The 19768-nt window shown below is 39.7% G+C and overlaps 1 pseudogene; it reads left to right on the top strand.

Annotated features, from left to right (window-relative positions):
• The first annotated feature begins 8659 nt into the window (after nucleotides 1–8659).
• LOC121755088 lies at nucleotides 8660–19659 on the top strand (annotated as a pseudogene).
• The last annotated feature ends 109 nt before the right edge of the window (nucleotides 19660–19768 follow it).

Here is a 19768-nt window from a genome sequence, read left to right on the forward strand (position 1 = left end):
ATCTTAAAAAATGGAATTGAGTCATTGATTGCAAGTGAAGAAGAGCAAGTTCAAAGGCTATGTTGTGGAATTGACAGCAATTTCAAAGCGAAATTAATGCAGCTTTTCGACCAACTATCGCTGCAAATGCTTATTTTAATATTTGCCGTGAAGGTTAGGAAGAATAGCTTTAATTTCTCCATCTGCTGCAACTATATTTCTACTCATTTTTCAATAGCAATCTTTAATTTCTACGAAAATCTAGGTTTTTTTTTATAAAGATATTCAAAGTTCGTGGTAAATATAGTACTTATTAGTAAATTGTATATAATTTTTACTATATAATTCTATAAAAATAATGATGACTAGTCATTAATTCTGATTCTATCAATTACTTTAAGGTCCACTAATATTTTGTGACTATGCCTTAAACCAAAATAAATGCCCCTGATGATTTGTCGTCCGTTTATGGCGTCAATTACGTGATTTACGTACAATTTCTTCAATCTGAAATAGGATATCATTTGAGATTTGACATTCATGATCTCTAATAGTCGAGCAGTAGTGTGTGTGTTTTTTTTTGTCATTTTCCATACTAAAGATGCAATTTATTTCTCTTATATTACTGGCTCTTACTATAATATCTTTCTCAATCTGAAAAATAACTTATACTACGACTTTACTGTCTGCCATTAATTAATTGTTGACTAAATCAATTCAATCAATGTAATTTTCTTGTTGGTAGGATACACTTTCGGCTCGATGCATGTTATGGTATCAGTGGCGGATCCAGGAATTTATATTCGGGGGTGCGAGTCATATGATAAATCATTATAGAACATACCAAAAATAAAAACTAATACTAAAAGCAATATATTTGAAATATACAAATTTTAGAGTTATACATTTCAAAATACAAAAATAAACTACATTATATCTAATTTATTTTTCGACGAGTCTTCATTTCTTCAAAACGATTCACTATTGATTCAAACTCCACGAACACGCCCTTCTTGAAAGAGAATATTGATTCAATTAGTCTTAAGAATATACATAAGGTGCATCCTATGTTTGAGGTTTGATCAAGATAACTTCATTCCATCAAAACTTATGACTCTCTATTTTTAAAGAGACTTTAGAAGTAAAAGACATCTATTGGGAGAGAACTCATTAAGCTATTAGGTTTCTATCTTTAAGAAATTAATTAAAAGAGTAAAATAGTTAAAGCTAGAGAGGTTCAACTAGGAATAAAATAATAAATCATAAGATCAATTATTTAATCACCCCAAACAACTTAATTAACAAACAAACCATAACTCTTCTATCCAACAAATAGAAAAAAAGTCCATTCCTCACTTAGAGTCCAATACTTTAATTAATGAGAGGTCAAACTTCTCCTTTCTCTTCTAAACAAATCGGCCCACATAAAAAATAGTCCAACAATTTAAGAAATAAAAACTAGCCCAAAAGGAGGCCCTTCTTGAGTTGAGCCCTAGTTCTACCAACTAAAACAAAAATCAGATTTTTGAAAAAAAAAGAACGCCTCTTCTTCCTAACTCTCTCAAGCCTCTTTCCACCTATCTCTCTCGTCACTCTTCGCGGCCGGCTATAGCGTCGCCGGTCGTGCTCTACCTCCTCTCGGTTCTCATCTTTCTCCCTCTCCCCCATCAAAATCACAGCTCACTTCCTAATACTACTAAAAAAAAAATTTTGGGGGTACACTCGTACCCCCATTGTTCCTGCTCCCTCCGCCACTGTATGGTATAGGAATAGATTTTTCCATTATGTTTTAAAAGAAAAAGACAATCATCTGATATTAAAAATATTTTGTTTTGATTCTACCTATGAGACAAATATGTCACATGGCACTTCATCAATCCCAGGATTTTGCTAATCACTGATGTTGCTTTTCTTGAAATACTAAATTAGAGTAAAAAATTGGATTTAAATGGTATTGAATTGTCACCTACAATTAGTTTATACTCGAAAATACCTAAATCTTGGACTGTTGTATATACACAATCAGTGTTATAATTAGTACTCCACACCAAATAAAAAACTACTTAAATATATTTAGTACTCCACTCATTATATATGGAAAGTCAAACATAAGCAGCCAAGTCAAAGTTGCTATACTTCAATCGGATCCCTTAATTAAAGACACATCTTAATTGATTAATTATTAATCAAGCTTTTATCTTATCATCCGAAATTTTCGCTGCCTCTAACTAATTTCTCCCAAATTGTGTCACTACTTTATTAAGGTTATAAGAATTAGAATTTATGTACCCACACATACTTTTGTCTTGGAGTTGTTCATGAATATATTATATTGTTTCCATATGACAAATTGTCTTCTTTTTGGTAAGGAAATTGGGGAAATATTATTTTTCCAGATGATGTATGAGAAAAATGGATTTTAATCAGTCCATAAAGGTTGAGAACAGACCAATTGGGCTCTTTCATGGGCCTCAATCATCAACCGAAATCAATATGATCGAAAATTTAAAATCTCGTACATTAATATTGTTTGATACTAGTAGCAGTATTTAATTACATATTCAATGAAATTACTATGTACGTGCTAATTTTTAAATTAGTGCTAGTAAATAACTACTACCTCAAGACAAGGGTCGATTTCTTATTCATTTACTTGCTGATTTGGACTAAAGAAAAATAGTGGAATATAGTATTATTGAGTAGTAAAATATTTTATGTATTTATTTTAATTCCAATTCTGGGCCTTGCTCTTGGAACTGTCATCATAATTTCATTACTATGGTTATGCATGGTTGTTGAGAAACAAGCCATGCCCTACAATTAAGGAGCCTCTTATTCCAGAGAAAAAATAGGTCGGCGAATTATACAGTATAACAATATATTTGCATTTTTAATGATCATAATTAATTAATTTGATCCTTAATTTCGTAAATTACCTTGGTCTAAAAAAATCATCAATGGTCCACTTAATAAGTATAGTGACTAGTGAGGCTTGTGACCTTGTTGGGAATAGGGATATTGACTACAGCGTGAGCATGCATGATTTTATTGAAAATTTGGAGATATTTGTCTTGGACTATAAAGCTAAATCTAGTTTTATTTTCATAGATAAAGTCAAAAAAGTGTCAATAGTTATTATCTCAAATTACTTTTCATTTTCAATATTTAACTACGCAAACGTTGTAGGGATGGAACCTCTATTTCAAAGTGTTTACTAGTATTTATATCAAAAATGAATTATTAGCTCTAATTATGGAAGTCAAAAAAGCCTTTTACTATAATTTAGTGCATGCATAAAATTTCTTATCAAACTTTAGCTCAACTTTCGAAGTTGGTTTGAAACTTTGAACTCTCAGTTGCAATTAAGTAATTAAATGAAATTGTGATATTTTAATAAAAGTTGAAAAAAATAATTAAAAAGTATATCATGAATGAAGAAATTAAGTAGTAGTACTACATAATTAGTTAATCAAAATCAATATAAAATGACAAAATTTTTTGAATGAGTGCAAAATTTAACAACGCTAGGAGTCGTAGACGTTTATTGATATAAATATACATACATTGTATTAGACGGTATTAGACGTAGGGTTGGGTAATCAATATCATTCTTATTCACTGTAATTAGATGATAGGATTACAAGTTATATAGAAAGCTAGATATGTACAAAAAAAGGAAAACATAATTTACATTGATTGCTTCCTTTATTTTAGGCTAAATATATTCCTGTATCTTCTCTTGATTTCCCGTGATATTCTCCGATATCTTTCAATATCTTCTAACACTCCCCCTCAAGCTATGTAACGGGATTGCCGATACTTAGCTTGCACAATACATCTTGGAATGACTTTGAGTTCACTGCCTTCGTCAATATATCAGCCAGTTGATCTTCAGACTTGACATAAGGCATCTCCACCACTTTTGCCTCAAGGTTCTCTTTTATGAAGTGTCGATCTACCTCCACATGTTTGGTTCTGTCATGTTGGACCGGATTTTCTGAGATACTAATGGCCGCCTTATTGTCACAAAAGAGTCTGCATGGATGGGTTGGCCGTAGGCCTAGTTCTGTCATCACTCTCCTTAGCCATAATATCTCCGTTAATCCACTTTTAATTCCTCTGAATTCTGCCTCGGCACTCGAAAGGGCTACCATCTTCTGTTTCTTGCTTCTCCATGACACAAGGTTCCCTCCTACAAAAGTAAAGTACCCAGCAGTTGACTTTCGGTCGTTTGGGTTACTTGCCCAGTCTGCATCAGTAAAACCGTGTATCTCCATGTGTCCATGTTTCTCGAACATAAGTCCGTGTTCTGCGGTTCCTTTCAAGTATCGAATAATCCTCATGACTGCCTCCCAGTGCTCTTCCTGTGGCGCATGCATAAATTGGCTTACCACCCCGACTGAGTAGGCGATATCTGGTCTGGTATGAGAAAGGTAGATCAGTTTTCCAACCAATCGTTGGTATCTCCCCCTGTCTGTCTGCTTCGCACCTTCCTTCATCTGTAATCCATGGTTCTGAACCATAGGAGTGTCTGCCGGCTTACAATCAATCATCCCAATTTCTGCCAATAAGTCCAGTATATACTTCCTCTGATTTATGAAGATTCCCTTCTTCGACCTGAGTACCTCTATTCCTAAGAAGTATTTAAGAAGGCCTAGGTCCTTCATCTCAAACTCCTTGAAAAGATTCTTTCTTAATTCAGCTATCTCATCTTCGTCATCTCCTGTAATGATCATATCGTCTACATAGATAATCAGGCACGTGATCTTCCCGTTCCTCTTCTTAATAAACAGAGTGTGGTCGGAATTACTCTGGGTATAATCATACTTCTTCATCACCTCGGTAAATCTTCCAAACCATGCTCTCGGAGACTACTTTAGTCCGTACAGTGTCTTCTGAAGTTTGCATACCTCCCCTGTACCAAACTCACTCGCGAACCCGGGTGGGGGTTCCATGTAAACAGGCTTCGGCAGTTCCCCATGCAGGAAAGCGTTCGTCACATCGAACTGGTGTAGTGGCCAATCCTTGTTCGCCGCAACTGAAAATAATACTCTCACAGTGTTGATCTTCGCTACCGGTGAGAAAGTCTCAGCGTAGTCAACCCCATATGTCTGGGTATACCCCTTTGCTACTAGCCGTGCTTTATATCGTTCAACTGTGCCATCTGGTTTTCTCTTGATTGTGAATACCCATCTGCACCCAACAGTCCTTGCTCCTTCTGGTAACTTCCCTTTTTCCCATGTACTGTTCTTCATAAGTGCCTTCATCTCGGTAAGCATTGCTTCCTTCCACTTCTTATGTCTCATTGCCTCTTCTGCTGACTGTGGGATTTCCTCCTCTTCATATAGTGCAGCTTCAAATGCACGCGCCGTTTTAGTCAGATTCCCTTGTACAAAATTTGCTACTCCATAGCGACTCCTCTTCCCAATTTTCTCGGGTGAGTATCGTTTAGGAGGGACTCCCCTCGTAGTCCTATTAGGGAGCACATACTGCCCTGTGTCACCATCAACTGTGTTGTCCTCGTTTACAGGTTCTGTATCGCCAGGGTCAGTGGTAACTGTATTCTCGACAAGACTTGGTTCAGAAGTTACCTCGGATATCATCGGAGAGGGATTGCCTGGGCTTGGATGAGATGACTCTTGTGGTGAGACGTGCTCGGCGGCAGTGACTATCTCTGGTTCTGTTAGATCCTCAATCGAGGAGCTTGGAACTGGCACGACCCAACTTAGGTAGTCCGTTGTACCACCTGGATCACTCTCCCCCTGACTACTAAGGTGGGTATGGTAGAAGAATTCGGTTTCCAAAAAATTGCAGTTCATGGTCGTGGTAATTTTCTTTGTAAGTGGGTCAAAGCAACGATAACCCTTTTGGTTCATCCCATATCCTACGAACACACATTTAGTGGCACATGGTGAAAGTTTGGTTCGCTCATGTTTAGGAATATGGGTGTAGACAGTGCAGCCAAAGACTCTGGGTTGGAGGTTCAAGTGTTCGGGGATGTTGGCTTGCTTGGATAACATGTCAAGGGGGGTTTTCATATGAAGGATTTTAGTGGGTAGGCGGTTAATGAGATAAACTGAGGCGGCAACTGCTTCTGGCCAAAAAAATTTGGGAACCTTAGATTCGATCATGAGGGCTCGGGTCATTTCTAGAATAGTTCTATTTTTTCTCTCCGCTACCCCATTTTGTTCTGGTGTATATGCACAGGAAGTTTGATGGATTATACCGTTATCCCTACAAAATTGGTTCATGGTGCCGTTTAAAAATTCCCTCCCATTATCTGACCTAAGTGTTTTGATAGTGATATGGTATTGTGTTTGAACAAGTTTAAAGAAAGCGGTAAATCTATCAAATACTTCAGATTTATGTTTCAAGAAATAGATCCACGTCATTCTAGTGCAATCATCAATAAACAACACAAAATAACGAAAGCTATTCCCCCAATAACCGGTGCCGGCCCCCACACATCAGAATGTACTAAAGAAAACATAGATTTCATACGAGTGTTTGTTGGTCTAAAAGATTGTCTGTGGCTCTTGGCCAAAACACAAGTCTCACAGGCAAAATCAGATGGAATAGAAAGGTTTGGATAAAGTAATTTAAAGTAACCCGGAGAGGGGTGTCCTAGTCTTCGGTGCCAGAGCCAAGTTTCCTGTTTTGTGGATCCGTGAGCCAGCATCGCACTGCCATGTTGGGCTATCTCGTCCACGTAATAGAGCCCATCTTTCTCAGTGCCACGCCCAAGTATCCTCCTCGTCTGAATATCCTGTAGAATACAAAAGTCGGGATGCATCAGAAGAGTACAATTTAATTCCTTAGTCACATGACTAATAGACATAAGCCGTTGAGACAATGTAGGAACATATAAGCAGTTCGTGAGTCTTAGAGTTGGGGATATCTGAATTGTGCCCGCCCCAACAACAGTAATCAATTCCCCATTAGTTGTTCTTATGTAGGTTTTTGTCACTTCACTAAAGCTAACAAAATCATCTTTTTCGGGAGTCATGGTATCAGTTGCTCCACAGTCAAAAATCCAACCCTTCGATTTTCTATCAGATACATAGTGAACATGGAATGCAGCGGAAATTAAGGGGGCAAACTGATTTTTAGACACAAAATTCGGGGTATTTTCGGAAATTAGGGAAATTCTGGACTTAATTTCAAATATATCATAGTCTGGGGACTGACATGAAATAAGGTGGGGTCTTTTTTGATATTTTTCGTTTTTAAAGGGGGTGAGGTGATATTGAGTAAAAGCTGATTTAGGGTTTGGTTTTAACCCAAACCCTTTACCTCTACCCTCCTCAGCGCCGCTCCTCGATTCCGTCCGTTCCGCAAAATTTCCGGCGCCTCGAACGTTGCCGCCGGCTGACTGACCCTCCAATCGGACCCCGGCACCCTGTCCAGTGTTTTCCCCTTCGCTTTTCCGTGGGTTCCCTTCACCGTCTATCCCGACGGCCATTTTCGCCTGGGCCGTCGCTGCTCTCACCTTTTGCCGTTCCTCCCACCACTCTGGGTACCCCACACGCTTGAAACATGTATCCCATGTGTGTTTCTGCTTTCCACAGTGTGAACACCATAATTTGGAGGTGTCCGGTCGATTGGAGCGGTTGGGAGCGCCGGTGCGCGGCGGTGGAGGCCCGTTTCGGTTCGTGGGGCGCTGACTCTGGGCGGCGAGCCCTTGTCCGATCTCCCCCCCAAATGATGAATCGGCCGATCCAGGTGCTCCTACGGTTGGTGGAGAGGACGCCGGTGGCATGATGTTTAATCGAGCCGCCTCCTTCTTCACCATGCCGTAGGCAGCCTCGACTGATGGGGTCGGATCTTCCTTCAGAATTTCTCGCCTGATGGAGTCATACTCGTGATTCAGTCCCGTTAGGAACTTGATTAACCGCTTCTCGGTTGAATGCACTCGGAATTGGTCGATTCCTTTATCGCAAAACTGATCGGCTGTTTTTGGCATCGATCGATGTTAATCCACAGCCCGTGGATTTTTCGGTAGTATGTTTCCAGATCCATGTTGCCTTGTTTGATGTATATTGCTTGTTCTTCCAGGTTGTAGATGAGGTACCGATCTGCTTTGTTCTCGAATGTCACCGCAAGGCTGTCCCACAGTGCTTTGGATGTTTGATGGTGTGCGAAATCGGAGATGATATCGTCTTCGATATTGTCAACGATCCACGAGAACACTACCAAGTCGTTCTCTTCCCATTCGTCGAACCCTTTACTCCCTGGGTTCGGCGGCTCGTTTCGGATGTATGAGTAGGCTCCTCGGCCTCCAATTTTCACTTTGATCAATCGTGACCAAAGGGGGTAATTTCTTCCATTCAATTTGAATGCAACAGTAATTCCCTTACTGTTTCTCAGGCTCGTAATCGGCTGTTCTGTGGCTGTTTTTGTATCTTCTGCCTCTGACATTTTGATGCAGGATTATGGTTTGCTCGGTTGGTTTTTGGCTGGGATTGGTCGGGAAAGGTATATTGGCTATGATGAAACGTTTCTGAGCCAAGGATCGATTTGCTCTGATACCATTTTAGACGGTATTAGACGTAGGGTTGGGTAATCAATATCATTCTTATTCACTGTAATTAGATGATAGGATTACAAGTTATATAGAAAGCTAGATATGTAAAAAAAAGGAAAACATAATTTACATTGATTGCTTCCTTTATTTTAGGCTAAATATATTCCCGTATCTTCTCTTGATTTCCCGTGATATTCTCCGATATCTTTCAATATCTTCTAACACATTGAATAGCGACAAAATAATCAAACTCGATTGATTTTCACTTTTAATAATGACGCGAACGTAGAAGTATAGTTTAAAGGTTAAAGCCACTTCTTCCCAGATTCAGATTGCCATGTTTCCGGTTATCATTCTCAGATTTATGGCTGCAGATCTTCCGGTAACTCTCCGTCGTCATTGTTACCGTTGTTTCTTATCTTCAAATTCTCGTTAAATTGTTCCATTTTCAACTTTTATTGACGTGGATTCGTTAATAGACTGCTGCTCGATTGGTTATTTGTTCCTTTGTACATAATGAACGGATGAGGAAGTTTTGTTTGGTTGATTAATTAGAAATGAATCGGACAAAGGAGTAAAACAAGTGTTTAAGCTGGATTATTCTGTTTTCAGTAGTTTAAGCTTGATTTTGTGGTGGTATATCGGCATTACTGCTATCGTCTTCTTTACTTTTAGTCAGGGATGTGCATTGGTTTTGTTTCTGTTAATTATTGACTCTGTCACGAGAATGAGGTTTTTCCCTTCCTATATTGACTTAATTGATCAATAATCAGGTGAATTTGATCCTTCATTATTGTTTCTTATAATTTCCTTATTGTCTTGTGTGTGTGCGGGCGCCTTCGTGCTTGTGTATTGGAGTCGTGGAGAGACGGCTGCTGTTTGATGGCTTTGTTGGAGAAGTAGATTGTCCTTTTAGCATAAGTAGAGTGCACATTTGATTTATCACAGGGGTTTCTGGTTTAGGAAGAGTGTATTATGTTATTGGTTATCACAGTGCATTCTGTTGGCTAATGTAGGATAAGTTGGAGCAAGTTTCTGTTCTCTTGTATAGTGAATTTTACAAAATCTGTACAAGCAAAGCCTAGTTTTACTAATTATCGAGTGCTGAAAACTAGAAATAACGTGCAAGCAGTGTACCACAAAAACAAAGACAGAAAGCTTGTTGCCTAAGCTACGAAAGTTAGTTTACAGTGAATCTTCCATGCTGGAAGGCGAATGTGCTTCTCCGTTATAAATCACTCTGATGCCACAGAAGATAAAGAAAGTGGCATGCATCAACTACAACACTTGTCAGGATTTTTTTCATATTAATTGACATTTTTGTGGACAACATTTTCTCAATGTAGTTTTATTTCAAAACATTCTCGTGGAAAATGAATAGGTGATCCTGAAAATGTTTCTTTTATATATGGTGTTCATTTTGTTCCATTTTTTGGGAGGAAATGGAAGTTTGTTTACTCGGTTACAAAATGCTAATTCGTACATTCTGTTATGGAACACAATATTATAACCACTGTAAAGACTTCTAAGCTTTCTCATATTTTCCCCTCCTTTTCAAGTTGCAGATTATTTGTTCTACAGTCAGATCATAGACAAACTGTTTATAAACATTTTCTGTAGCAGAGTTTGTGTTGGCTATGACTCTTATGCACGTTACAAGTTACCAAACATGACATTGTATTTTGAATTGAAGAATACATGGAGGAGACAACAGACGATACTAGGCTGGTGGAAAGACCAGTTCATAGTGGCCAATGGTGGCAGTCAGGTCGTATTGATAAATTGCGGAAAATTTCTCTGGCTTCTCCAAATGAAACCTCAAGTTCTAAAGCAAAAGGTCAGCTTGACTGTGGGAGTCCAGCATTTCATTTTCCTCTGTATCTCTTGACCATTAGGTTAGTATCCGTTTTTTTTAAAACTTATCTAAGGGGCTGATGTTTCAAATGATGAGGAATATGTTCATTCCCACGTCTTATTTTGCATTCTAAAATATCCCTATGATGTGCCACCTCATCTTTCTATTTGCATAAGCTAGATTCACAATAAATTTCATTCAGGCAATAATTTTCCTTTCTTTGCTGAGAAAATTATTTTGGCTCTCTATATATTCAATCCAGTGTGTGAGCAAGTTCTTTCCTTAATTTTGTGAATTTAGTTCACCTGTTGATGTAACTTATAGTGACTATTTCTTCATGTATGAAATTCTGTAATGTTTCAGTCCCGAGCATCCTCTATTCCGTGGACATGGGCAATCTTTGCTTGGAGATTGCAGCCATTCATTCCGGGAGTATGACAACGATATAAATGCATCAAGGTCTGTGGTCTTCAGCATTTTTAATATAATAGTCAGTTTACAGTTATATTAAAAATGATTTGTCACTATAAGTTACATCAACAGATGAACTAATCATGGATGTAAGATGTCAATCAGGAAGTCAGTGTCTGTTTACTGGTTATTTTCCTGTAACTGGAATTAAGCCTGGGAAAGCATTGTCTAGCATATAAGCTTGTGATAAAAATTGGTCAGCATATAAAAGTTTTGGTTAGCCTGCCATTGATTTATCTCATTGTTTAGTTACATGCATATAGCTAGCTTTCTTATCTGTCTCATTAATATTGATCTTGTGAGTTTGTTCATAATGATAACATCTCCTACCTTGGCCTTGATACTGCTAAAAATATAATAGTGGGCTAAAATTAAGGTAAAAACTGAGAACGTATACATTTTTAATGCCTATTGCATTAACTGTAACCAAAAATAAACTCAAGTCCTAAACTTTAATTTGACCTTATACTCACAGATTCATTTTAACATGCATTTCTACCAATCCCTCTGCTTACGTTTTCTTTAGAAATACGTGTTGCAATGCCTTTTCGCATGTAGTTCACGATCAAATTCAAGGTCTGTTGGTGCATCTCCAATAGAATCTCGCAGAAGAAGACGGCGATGTATTAGCATGGTTGCTGAGATTGGTGATGATATAGTGAGATCGTTCTCTCTTTATGCTTGATTTTGTTGTTGTATCTTAAAATCTTTGGTATAGGGATATAAATTGTATGACAATTGTACTATGTGAAGGGGTCAAACCTTCTTTATCACTGAAGATGGAATGACTATATGATAACTAACCAGCACCAGATGATGGGTTAAATTACTCTTACATTCCATTTGGCTTCCGGAAAAAACTTGTCCATGTGTTTTATGAAGGTTAATATTGATATGATTGGGTGGAAAATAATCCATCGCATGAATTATGGCAAAATTATGATCATTGCAGAAGTTGATGTGAACTTTCTGATGTGCCTGGCTGAGCATGTTTATGAAAAATTTAAATTGAAAATTTATGCCTGGTTTCATGCATTTATTATTATTTCTACTTGTGTATTCTTCTTGAAAGAAGCGCTAATTGTTTCAGTTATTCAAGTGAATTCTATCTTTAGCAAGGCTGTCTGCTTTCTATTTTAGAAACCTCTTCAGCTCGGGTTGAAAAATATTTCTTTACTTAGCATTTTGTAGTTTAACTGTTGTTTTGTTAAAGATGCAATTCTGCACATGGTCACCAAAGTTTGAATTCAGGGCTGTTCGAGAAATGAGTGAAACTCTCAAGAGAAACCGTCATCCAGAGGAACAAGTATCTTCATCTTATAGCTGTTCTGCGAGTGAACAAGAAGACTGCTCAGACCTCCTAGGAAGTGTAGGCACCTTCTCTTCTGTTATTCCTTACATTGAGGAGTGTACTTCACACAGTATTTAGTTGGTGATAAAAGAGTCAGAAAAATATTTATTTGCAATGAAAGTTTTCTTTAATTTTAGTTTGAGAATTATTGTCTTGTAGTTAGTGCTGAACTTGAGTCGGCAGTGGTTCATATTTATGCTTTCCATTTTCATTCCTTAGTTTCTTACCTATTGTCAGTTTTGCCTTTAATAGACTTGTCGCTTTATGCATGAATATGTATACATGCCTGCTATTCATCTTCAATCTCTATGTTGGTAGTTGGATTTTTTGTATTATGGCCATCTTTCCTTTCCAGGTGTCAAGGCTCAATCCGGACGCACATGATGGGCTATATGGTCAAAAGCCTTCGACATATAAACTTCCCCTGAATCTGAAACAATTACACTCTCACAAGGCAGTCTCTATGCCTTCTTCTCCTCAGAGGTTTTCCAGGAAAGCTTCTCTTATGAGTGACACATCAGAAAATTTTGCAAATCCTGATATGATATCAACATTCAATAAAGTGCTTGAATCGTCAAAGTTCCTCAACGAGCCACTTCTACCCTTCGAAGAATGGAATATTGATTTTTCTGAGATAACTGTCGGAGCTCGTGTAGGAATTGGTAAGTATGTTCTTATATCGTATGATCACTTGCAATTCAAGACTATTTTATCTTCTTCCTTGTGTATTAGGATTCTTTGGTGAAGTTTTTCGTGGCACCTGGAATGGGTTAGAGGTTGCCATTTAAGTATTTCTTGAGCAAGATCCGACTGCTGAGAATATTGAAGACTTCTGCAATGAGATATCTATCTTGAGGTAAATATTTGCTGTACCTCTGATGTTAAAGTGTGTTGTGATAATGATTTTAATTTGTTGGGAATATGACATATTCAGTTTCCTAATGATCCCTTTTCTATCCTGCAGCCGGATTCGCCAAATGTTTGTTAGAAAAAGCACATTATCTTCTTAATCCAGTTATATTATTCCTTGGTGCGTGCACAACACCTCCGCGCCTGTCCCTAGTTACTGAATTTATGGAAATGAGTTCGCTGTATTACTTAATCCATGCAAGTGCGCTGAAAAAGAAGCTGAGCTGGCAAAGGAGACTCAAAATGCTTATTGATATATGCAGGTGTCTTGCTGAATATAGCGTCTTTGTTTCATTTTTTTCATGCTTACAGCATTGGGCTTATTGGAATATAGCATCTTCATCAGAGCAAAAATAAGACCACAAAGGCTTGATTCTGTGCACATTCTGTTCGGGCTTTTCCATAATGTAGTATGTTTTGTCGATTCTAAATGTTAGGTGGTATCTATAATGTCAAATGAGATTGTGAACGAATTGGATGATGTGTTTTATTGATCTGGTATCATTAGGATCACGAGCAAAGACTGTTGGGATTCGCACACACAAGGCTTTCACACACTCAAGAAGATCACACACACACTCACTGTTGTATGAGATCACACAATGCAGAAACACACACACTCACACTTTGAGTATTGAAGATGATAATCTTGGAGAGAAACTGGAAAACTCTTTATTGATAAAACTCATACTCACTACATACACGGTTTATGAGCTATTTAAAGCTCTACAATCAAGTAGCAACTGCTACTAACTAATTACAAGAAGAATCAAGAAAACAAGAAGAATAACCGTTACATCTCAGCTAACTAACTGCAGCTCCAACGGCTAGTTCGGCTAGGTTGCTTCTTCCTTCTCGGCTCAAGACCGAACTCCCTTCTCGGCTCAAGACCGAACTCCCTTCTCGGCTCAAGACCGAACTCCCTTCTCGGCTCACAACCGAACTCCCTTCTCGGCTAGTTCCAGCTCAAAGCCGAGCTTCCTTCTTCTGCCTTCTTCTTCTCGGCTAGTTCCAGCTCAAAGCCGAGCTTACCGAACTCTGCCTTCTTCTTCTTCCAACTGAAATGAGCACTCCATTATTACAATTCTCCACCTGAGGGCTCATCTCAGTTCTTGCACAAACATTGATCAACTTCTTGCAATGATCAAACTTGTCTCTACCTAGAGACTTTGTTAGCATGTCAGCCGGATTGTGCAAGGTGTTAATCTTAATCACCTTCACTCTCCCCTTCTCAATCTCGTCTCTAATAAAGTGCAACTTTATGTCTATGTGCTTGCTCCTTTCATGAAAACCCGGATGTTTAGCCAAGCACATAGCTGAGCTGCTGTCACAATGAATCACCATTGTCTTTTGGTCAAAACCAAAGTCAGAAATCACTCCCTGAATCCAAAAGCTCTCCTGTACAGCTGCAGTGAGAGCTATATACTCTGATTCTGTTGTTGAGAGAGCAACAACACTTTGCAACCCTGATTTCCAGCTGATTACAGTTCCAAACATGGTGAAAAGATAACCTGTTTGGGACTTTCTGTTGTCCAGGTTTGCAGCATAGTCTGCATCACAATAGCCCTGCACAACCTCCTCAGATTCACCTTCCCAGCCATTGAAGACAATTCCCCAGCCACTGGTTGACTTCATGTACCTCAATATCCACTTAAGAGCATTCCAATGCTCCTTCCCCGGGTCAGCCATGTATCTGCTAGTCACTGAGATAGCATGTGCCAGATCTGGTCTGGTACAGATCATAGTATACATAACACTTCCAACCACACTAGCATAAGGAATAGACTCCATCTCCTCAGCCTCTTGCTTAGATTTAGGGGCCTGCTCCTTTGAAAGCTTAAAACTCTGGGACAGAGGAGTTGATGCAGCTTTTGCATTTTCCATTTTGAATCTCTGCAAAACTTTCTCAATATAGTCAGTTTGCAGCATCCACAGCTTCTTGCAGCCTCTATCTCTCTGAATATGTATGCCTAGGATCTTCCTTGACTCTCCTAGATCCTTCATTTCAAAGCTTGACTTCAGATCTTGTTTAACTTTCTGAATTTCTGTCATAGAAGGCCCTGCAAGTAGCATATCATCCACATAGAGTAATAGGTAGGCAATGGGAGTCCTGCCTGCCTTCTTGATGTAAATACAATCATCATATTCTGACTTGGAGAAGCCAATCTTCTTCATCTGTGCATCAAACTTCTTATTCCACTGTCTAGGACTTTGCTTAAGTCCATAAAGACTTTTCTGTAACAGGCACACCTTGCCTTCTTCTCCAATCTTCACATAGCCCTCTGGCTGTTCCATGAAGATAGTTTCCTCTAGATCTCCATTGAGGAAGGCTGTCTTCACATCAAGCTGTTGTAGCTCCCAGTCAAGCTGATTCACCACAGCCAATAGGATCCTAATTGAAGTGTGCTTCACAACAGGTGCAAACACTTCATTGAAATCGATTCCCTCCTGCTGTGTAAAGCCTCTAGCCACCAGCCTTGCCTTGAACCTGACTCTATCCTTATCAGTGGTCTCAATCTTTCTTTTAAACAACCACTTACAGCTTACCAGCCTCCTTTCCTTACCATCTGTACTCAGCTTGGATTTGTCCACCAAAATCCATGTTTTGTTCTTGAGTAAAGACTCTATTTCCTCATTCATGGCTTCAATCCATCTTTCTCTATCTTTACTCTGCATAGCTTCTTTATATGTGAGTGGATCTGCACCATCAATACTTTCAGCAGCCTGGTTGCCCTGAGTTGGAGCCTCTTCTTTATCTGAATCAGACTCACTCCCTGAGTCAGTGACTCCACCTGCTCCTAGGCCAACCCCCACAGGCTCCACCTTGAAGAAATCACCCTCATCTTCACTGGAGTCCAGCTTATCTTTCAGGTATGGCATCTGATCCTCCAAGAACACCACATCCCTACTCACCAAGACCTTCTGCTTACCGGGCTCAATACACCAGAGCCTATACCCCTTAACACCCCTCTGATACCCCAACATAATACATTTCAGAGCCCTAGCTTCAAGCTTGCTTTGCCTAGCATGAGCATAGGCCACACACCCAAACACCTTGTACTTTGAGTAGTCACTATGAGCTCCATACCACATGTAATCAGGAGTTTCAGATTTCAGGGCAGTAGATGGGCATTTATTGATAAGATAGGCTGCTGTATACACAGCCTCACCCCAGAACCTGCTGCTCAAACCAGAACCAAGAAGCAGGCACCTCACCCTCTCTAGGATAGTCCTATTCATCCTCTCCACAACACCATTTTGCTGGGGATTACCAGGAACAGTACGGTGCCTCTTCATACCCTTCTCTTTACAAAACAGATCAAACTCAGCAGACAAGAACTCTAGGCCATTGTCTGTTCTTAAGCATTTAACACTTCTACCCTTCTCTAGCTCAACCTCCTTACACCATATCTTGAACTTTGTGAGTGTTTCAGATTTTTCTTTAAGAATATATACCCACAACTTCCTTGTATAGTCATCAATGATAGCTAGATAATACTTTCCTCCACCAATTGAACACACCGGTGAAGGCCCCCAAAGATCACTATGTATGTAGTCTAAAGGGGCTGTAGAAGAGTGAATACCTGTAGGATAGGGTGCCTTCTTTGCTTTTCCAAGTATACACTGCTCACAGGGGTCCATCTTGTTGAAATCTCCAGAGATCAGGCCCTTCTTGATGAGTTCTTTCAAGCTTCCTTCTGCTGGATGGCCCAGCCTTTTGTGCCATAGCATTAGGGAATCATCTGACACAGCATTGCTTTCTCCATCAACAGCCTTAGCCTTCAAATAATAGAGAATATGCTCTCTGTCAGCCTCCATCATCACTGCATCTCCAGATTTCACAAACAATTTTCCTTGACTTATTAATATAGTGAACCCCCTCTGCTCCAGCATTCCCAATGAGATGAGGTTCCTCTTCACTTCTGGAATATACCTCACCCCAGTCAGGATCTTCACAGAGCCATCTTGTAGGCTTAGCTTCACCTTCCCTATCCCTTTTATCTGACAAGTATGATTATTTCCAAGAACAACCGTACCCGATGCTTCTTGAAGATCATGAAACCAGCTTCTATTGGGGCACATATGGAAGCTGCACCCCGAGTCCATTATCCACCTGTGACTGACCCCACTGTCACTAATATTCATAAGTTGAGCCGGGGGATCAGCACTCTCCACACAATCAGATTGGTTGTGTCCCTCAGAGGCCATCTTTCTCTTCCATGCATGACAATCTTTCTTCAAATGTCCAGGTTTCTTGCACCAATAGCAAGCTCTGGTTTCCTTCTGAGCATCAGAACTTGAGGGTTTAGGGCCCTCAAACTTCTTCTTGAAGTTCTGCTTCTTGAACTTCTTCACATTCAAGGCCTCTGCAGCTTGAACATTGGAGCTTGCAGAGCCTCTGTTGGCTGTCTTCTGGAGTTCTTTGGCCATCAAGGCTGAATAGACTTCTGCATAGGTGATAGGTTTATCTCTTCCATTGATAATTGCATCACTTAACTGGTCATACGAGCTAGGCAAGGCATTCAATGTGAGAATGGCCTTATCCTCATCTGAAATCTTGACATCAACAGATCCCAGGTCATCAATGATCTTGTTGAACTCCTCTAGCTGCTCAATGATGGACCTATCTCCAGAAAAACTATAGGCATACAGCCTCTTCTTGAGATACAGCCGGTTAGCCAAGGATTTGGCCAAGTAAACTTCATCCAACTTGTCCAAGATCTCCACCGCAGTCTTGGCTTCTTGAACATCCCTCAAGACCTTATCTCCAAGGCACAGAATCACTGCAGAATGTGCCTTGAGCTGCATCTCCTCCATCTTTGCCTGAGCTTTATCATCAAGCACTGGAGCCTTTCCTTTCTCCTCTGGTTTTGCAAGAACTGCGGCCAAGCCTTGTTGAATCAAAACCGCCTTCATCTTCATCTTCCACAGGCTATAATCATTCTTGCCTGTGAACTTTTCTGCATCAAGCCTTGCTGTCATCTCTGAAACCGTTTGATCCTCTGCAAATCAGCTTCAATATCCCTTCCCACAGACGGCGCCACTTGTTGGGATTCGCACACACAAGGCTTTCACACACTCAAGAAGATCACACACACACTCACTGTTGTATGAGATCACACAATGCAGAAACACACACACTCACACTTTGAGTATTGAAGATGATAATCTTGGAGAGAAACTGGAAAAATCTTTATTGATAAAACTCCTACTCACTACATACACGGTTTATGAGCTATTTAAAGCTCTACAATCAAGTAGCAACTGCTACTAACTAATTACAAGAAGAATCAAGAAAACAAGAAGAATAACCGTTACATCTCAGCTAACTAACTGCAGCTCCAACGGCTAGTTCGGCTAGGTTGCTTCTTCCTTCTCGGCTCAAGACCGAACTCCCTTCTCGGCTCAAGACCGAACTCCCTTCTCGGCTCAAGACCGAACTCCCTTCTCGGCTCAAGACCGAACTCCCTTCTCGGCTCACAACCGAACTCCCTTCTCGGCTAGTTCCAGCTCAAAGCCGAGCTTCCTTCTTCTGCCTTCTTCTTCTCGGCTAGTTCCAGCTCAAAGCCGAGCTTACCGAACTCTGCCTTCTTCTTCTTCCAACTGAAATGAGCACTCCATTATTACAAAGACAAATACTTATGTTTTTCAGTTTATGATATGTTTCACTTGGTTGATTCTTCTTCCTTTTGCCACTAATTTTGGTCCATTCTTTCCTGGGCTATGCAGGGGATTAGCAAGCATCCATCGAATGAACGTGGTACACTGTGATCTGAAAAGTGCGAACTGCCTCGTGAACAAGCATTGGGTGGTGAAGATATGCGATTTTGGACTTTCGCGGAAACTGATCACCACGCTGATGAAAGACTTCTTCTTCAGCTGGAACGCCAGAATGGATGGCACCAGAACTTATTCGCAACGAGCCATTCACAGAGAAATGCGACATCTTCAGCCTGGGCGTCATAATGTGGGAGCTCTGCACACTCAAAAGACCATGGGAAGGCATACCATCTGTACAGGTAAAACCTCAGCATATACAGCAACCATCACACGAAGTCACGAACAAAACTCCATTTATATTTAGCAAGCCAGAGAGGGTCACATGATGCACATTTGTTGTTGTTCTGACGAGCAGATAGTTTATGCTGTCGGCAACTACAGGCAGACACTTGAAATCCCAGAAGGCCCTCTGGGAAAGCTCATAGCAGGTATACTACTTAAAGCTCTGTGTTCCTTTTTTAGAGAGTTACAAATTTTATTATCTTCTACATCTTCTTCAGATTGCTGGGCTGAACCAGATGAACGACCAAACTGTCACGAGATCCTCTCGCGCCTACAAGAATGCGAGCTCTTATTGTGCTAATATGCGACTCTCTATTCATTTATTTCGATTAATACATTAATGCTGCCTTTTCTGTGCACCAATTGCACATACAAGGTGTGGATGGGCATTGTTGATAGTGAGCATTACAAATATGGGCCGATAATTGGTAAATGTGGGGTAAATTAGCATTCTTTAGTAGTGCTAATCGTCACTTGAATATCAATTTTCTTGACAGAATGTAAACTATGATCTGATACAATTGTATGGAATGAAACTGAGCAAAATGTTTGCATAACAACACTTTCAGAGAAACTTGCTGATCCTACAGTTGCTTCTTTTCATATAAAGCAGTAG

Source organism: Salvia splendens, chromosome 11 (assembly GCF_004379255.2).
Source record: "Salvia splendens isolate huo1 chromosome 11, SspV2, whole genome shotgun sequence".
Classification (NCBI taxonomy): domain Eukaryota; kingdom Viridiplantae; phylum Streptophyta; class Magnoliopsida; order Lamiales; family Lamiaceae; genus Salvia; species Salvia splendens.